Genomic DNA, 6,000 nt, shown 5'->3' with positions numbered 1-6,000 from the left:
GAACCACAAGAAGACGTGACTCACGATGGCTGAGTTGCGAGGTGCCACCAACACGTGTTTCTTAGCGGAAAACAGGCAGCGTCATCGCTGTGTTGGATTTCAGGACTTTGTTCGGGAAGTGAGCAAGAACGGGAAGGTGGGAGAAGAAGAATCACAGCCTTTTTTCCAAGTCCAAGTTTTTGCTTCGGATTCCGTCGGACGGCAGAAGACAGGTTCCTGGGAGTGAAGTCTTCCTGGATCCGCGGGCGGACCACCCGTGGGAGATGTCGTCCACGAGGAGAACGCTGCTCAGAGGCGGCTCCCACCGTGGCAGGCCCTTGTCGTTTTCTGGCTGCAGCACTGAGATCCTTCTCGGGAAGCCTCCCCGGGTGTGGCGATTTCAACAACATCCTAGGGCTGAAGATGAGGCCATGCTCAGCAGATTCACTGAGCGCTCGCCATAGGCCAGGGATTGCTCTAAATAACTTATTATTTCTTACGACAAACTACAATATAAAACTAGTGAAGTATCTTCATTATAAAACAGAACAGCTCACTGAGTATCGCTAATAGTAACATTAGCTAAACATTAAATTATTATTTTGTTATTTATTTATTACAGATAATTTATTACTTAATTATTATCAACTCAATCCTTGCAATTATAATTTGAGGTGGCTCGTTATTGTCCCCATTTTACAGATTAGAGAACTAAAGCAGGGAGACTTGTAAATGCGTTACCTGCACGGGATCAAGAGGCAGAAAGGCCAGCAGCTGAACCCAGGAAGTGTGGCTTTGGCTCCTTCTTGCCTTTTCAGGACCACATTCCATTGCCTCTCTTGAGGAATAAAATGCCTCTAGGTGCCCCTACGGATGTCCGTTTATAACATTATACAATTCTTGGGGCGCCTGGGTGGCTCAGTCGGTTAAGCGTCTTACTTTTGGTTTTGGCTTAGGTCATGATCTCCCAGTTTGTGAGTTCAAGCCCCGCGTTGGGCTCTGTGCTCATGGCACACAGCCTGCTTGGGATTCTTTTTCACCCTCTCTCTCTGCCCTGCCCTCTCTCTCTCTCTCTCTCTCTTTCTCTGCCCCTCTCTCCTGCTCTCTCTCTCTCTCTCAAGATAGATAAATAAACATTAAAAAAATAATGCTGTCCGCCTGGAATGTGTATGCTGTTCTATACTAATTTTACCTGCATTAAAGAAAGACTATTGGTTTACTTGGTAGATAAGGTTGATTTGGTGCTAATGGGGGTGCCCTGAGCATCCTCCCCAAACAGAGTGGCTGACTGAAATTCCACTTCCTTCCCGCCCGTGGTACCACATCACTTAGGTGACACCACAGACTGGACATCTTACTGATTTGGAAACGGGGGATGGCGTCTGCTGCTTTTGCCAATCATCTGGTGGCCGTGGCCCCTCTGTGTGGGTCCTGGCTAACTTTGCTGTGCCTGGTCCCCCCCCCCCCCACACACACACACCTTAGAGAATTTGGACTCCTCCTGTCCAGAGACACTGCGATACGGTTACAGCACAGCTCCCTGCGTCTTGCTTTGTTATTTTCATATAATTTACGGACCACACAGTAAAACACCCAACCTTGTACTCAACATGGCATGTGAAATTGAGGAGCGGCAGTGCACGCGAAGTAGTTTTTGAAATCAGGAAAGGTGGATGGGGGGTACTTTCAGAGTAACCTTGTTGGGGATGCAGGAGGCTTGCTAAACCCCACCGGGGCTTCCTGCAACCCTGGGGGGTGGGGGGGGCTGAGCCCTGGGCTCAGCCTCAGTGTCATAAACACACGATCGCCGGCCCAGCCCAGTTAACAGATTGAGGGGCTGCAAGTAATATCATGTTTTGCACACGACATTTAATCTACGGATATAAATCACAAGGAACACGCATCATTGTTTTCAGCTAAGGTGTGCTCCGTTGAATCATTGAGAAGTACAGCCTCACTTGAACGGCTGAACGCTTTGAAAACAAAACGGAAAATGGAGAGGTTACATTAAGTGGGACACGCACAGATACAAAGTGGGGTCGTCATGTTGAGCGTGTGTGTGTGTGTGCGTGCGCGTGCACCAAGCATATCCATAGGATGCAGGCTCTGAAAACACCCAGGCTAATATCGTGTCCTGGATGAGCTACTTAGGAGCTGTGTGATCTTGGGCAAGGACCCGGGAGCTTGGAATTCAAGGCCAGGCACTCCGGTTCCAAGTCCTTGCCCTCAACCATGATGCTGCCCTGCTTCTCCGGCATGATAATACACGGTAAGTCAGGAGACAAATGTCCTTCCCACCCCTTTGCCTCTGATTCCCTCCAGAGCCAAACATAATTACTAATTTCTTACCTATCATCCCAGTAATACAGAGTTTGATTGAACGGCTACCTGATCTAGTCCTTACATTTGTACATGTTTGACATAACAGGACGCAATGTTTCACACCATGCAAAGGTATTCGTTTCTTTTGACGTCTTCTACCTAAACCCCATTACGTAGAGCTGTCCCTGGTGTGAGCGGGGGTGAGCCACTCCTGGTAGAGTGACATCATGCTGGTGAACTAAGGGGTGGGCAGCTCAGCCCACATCCAGATTGACTTTCCCAAATCCAACCACAATGACAAGACCCCCTTTGATGGCTCTGATGGCACCGTGGCCATCCCTTCCCCAGAAACCATCATACTACCAAAGACACCAGGAACCCTGTATAACCCCATAGACCCTACATAACCGTGGAGTCTGCAGGATCCTGTGTGGTACTAGGAAGCCACACTGGTCCTATAAAGACTAGGGAAACCATCATGGCCCTAGCACGGTGTCCTAGTTAGCTACTGCTATATTTACATCCAAGCATGAAAATCTGATGGCTTCAGTTAATGAATACTTGTTCAGCTCACGAATCTGTGCACTGGCTGCACGTTTCTGCTGGTCTCGGCTGGGCTTCCTGTTGTTCCTGTGTCAGCTGGTGAGTCAATCGTCAGGTTGACTTTGCTGATTTTGACCAGACTCTGGTGTCTGGGGCCTTGGCTAGGATGATGCAATCGCCTCTACTAGTCTACAGGATGCACTCCCCAGCAGGCTGGCCTGGGCTTGTTGATATGGAGGGAGAAGCTTCCAAAGGGTGACCGGGAGCGGGGCTCTTAAGGCCTGGGGGGGGGGGGGCGGACCAATGTCACCCCCACCAAACAAGAAGACGAGCTCGAGTTCAAAGAGTGTAGAAATAACGCTCCACCTCTTGATAGACGGGGTTGGAAATGGCGTGTGTACACAGGCAGGAGAACTGGAACCCCTTTCTGCAATCAGGCGGTCACACCAGTGGAGTAACTGACCCTGGAGCCTTGGAGACGCTTCTGTGTCTACAGAAGGCCTGCGGAGCCCAGCCTGCCTTCAAGGGAGCCCCGTGGATGCCATGGCCAGTTCCCTGTTGACAGACATTTAGGTTGTCCCCAGTGTTTTGTTACTTCCCAGAGCTCTGCAAGAAACATCTGCACATCCCCATCTGTCTCTGTGCAAACGTGCAGGTCCAGAGAGAGGATCAAATACCCAGTGTGCTTCGCAGAAGGAATCTTCTCTTTTCTGGGGCGGGGGCGGGGGAGAGGGAGGGTCATTTGGCGAGACGTCTAAACAACTACACGCAGGCCCCGCGCGAGAACAGAGCTCCCTGAGACCTGCTCCCGAAGGCTCGTTCGTCATCAGAGGCAGTGGTCCTGGGCCCGCGGCCGTCTCTGTGCCAAACCCATTTGCTCAGGACACTTCTGCGGGAGTCAGCATGGGCCTCCCGCGCCTTCCACCGAGTGCGTCTCCTCCCGGGTCTCGCCCTGCCATGCACGCGGAGCAAAGGGATGCAGTAAATCAAATCTCTGCCTGATGGTTCAATACTGCAGAGCACCCCAAATCCCGCCCCGCAGGTCAGTGCTACTGTTTAAGAGGAAAATTCCTCGCCCATCTCTGACCTTGGGAACCAGCCCGGCGCATGCATAGGAATGCCAAAGGCTAAGAGGAAAGCTATTGATCAGGCCTGGAAGGAGAAGGGATAACGGGGAGTCATAAACGCTTATTAACGGCAGAGAAGGGGCTGGCGCTGGGGTTTCTGGCATGAAAATAAAAGGGCAGAGAGGGAAGGTACAGAATTGGAACATAAAATCTCAGAGTTGGAAGGAACCCAGCCATCTACCAAGGTCAACTGAGGGAAGCCTTTAAACATACCAGCCCCCAGGCCCCCTGCCCCAGATCCACCAAGTTGACATTTCTTGGGGGGGGGGGGGGGGGTCTCTCCATCTGCATTCCCTAAACGCTCTCCGGGTAGATTTTGGGACTTGCTGACACAGCCCAGGGACGTCATCCACACCCCGACACCCACGAAAGACGGACCTGGACATACCTACGATGATGGTAATACCTGTTTACTGAGCACTTACTATAGCCAGGCGGTGGGCTTCATTGCCCAGCCGTCCTCACCCCCCTACGCTGTGCGTGTATTTGCCCTACTTCCCATGTAAACAACTGACCATCAGAGACCGGAAGTGAACAAAGGCCCAGGGCTGGGAGGCGGCAGAACCTAGGTTCACACCAGAGACAATGTGATCCCAAAGCCTGTGCCCTCCTTGTCCCTGACTGCCTCTTCTGTGAGATGGGGTGGTGGTAGCAGCCGGCCCAGACCCGTCCCCAAGGCCCCCAAAGCCCTCGCTCTTAGCCCGTAGAACTTAGTGCACTGCATAAGGGTGTGCTTCTCCAATTAAAGATAATACCGAGTGACTCTTATTACAACTGCTACCTGTTCTAGGTTCCTCTGCCTCTGGGGGTGGGGGGGACACAATAAAATACAGAGGTGTGTATAAATATATAATAATGCAGAAATATATTTATGTGCATGTGAAGATATATACATGGTGTGTATGTATGTATGTGTGTGTGTGTGTGTGTGTGTGTGCATGCATGTGATAACACACAATCCTCTCCACACATACCCAGCCAAGGTAACTGGAATTCATGGGCCTTCTCGGCACTGCCTTTGGAAGACCCCGTGAGATGGGCTTTCCGAGAGGTCAGGGCCTGGGCAGAGACTGCCCGTGGTCCCCATAATCCATTCTTCCCGCCTTCCTTTGCGTGAAAGGATCCCCCAAACTTGAGCTAGGCACATGGCTTCCTGGGTGGTGATACTTCCCAGCGTCCCTTGCAGCTCAGGGTGGGTGGGGACGAGTCCAGGCCAATGGGAGGTGAGTGGAAGAGAGGTGTGCAACTCCAGGGTCACGTCCATCTGAAGGGAAATTTCTCCCTCCCCTCCTCTGCCTTTTATTTCTCCCTGGAGGCTGGAAAGAGGGCTCAGGTTCAGTGGAGGAGAGGTTCTTGGCCAGAAGCAATTTTGCTGCCCATGGGACACTTGGAAACGTTTGGAGACATTTTCCGTTGTCAAACAAGGAGGGGGTTGCAACAGGTGCCTAGAGAGCAGAGGCCAGCGGCACAGTAAAACATCCTTCAATGGCCAAAAAATTATGCAGCCCCCAATATTGATAATTCTGAGGTTGAGAAAGGATGTAATGAATGTATTTTCTTTTTCCTGGATGCTTAGCTTGTACCCTGATATGGGACTTTAATCAAAATGTAAGGCATCAGAGAGGGGGTGCCTGGGTGTTTCAGTCAGGTAAGCATCTGACTCTTAATTTCAGCTCAGGTCATGATCTCATGGGTCATGGGATCGAGCTCCACATCGGGCTCTGTGCTGACAGTGCAAAGCCTGCTTGGGATTCTCTCTCTCCCTCTCTCTGCCCCTCCATCTCTCTTTCTCTCTCTCAAAAATAAATAAATAAACATTAAAAAAACCCCATAAGTGTCAGAGATCCCAAATGACTGTGGCCTGGCTGTAATACTAGGAGAACAGAAATGCCCCGTTATTATCAGGAAACATATAATAGGAAGATCGGTTTGTTTGTTTTTTTTGCAGGTAGAATGACTGAAGGCAAGGAACTGACTCATTAATACAAGCAAAGTAAAATTTTCTAGAAGGCCACTGGAAGCTCAGAAA

This window comes from Panthera pardus, unplaced genomic scaffold, assembly GCF_024362965.1.
Source record: "Panthera pardus isolate Hobbes unplaced genomic scaffold, ASM2436296v1 HiC_scaffold_14, whole genome shotgun sequence".
NCBI lineage: Eukaryota > Metazoa > Chordata > Mammalia > Carnivora > Felidae > Panthera > Panthera pardus.
This window is presented reverse-complemented; position numbering follows the sequence as displayed.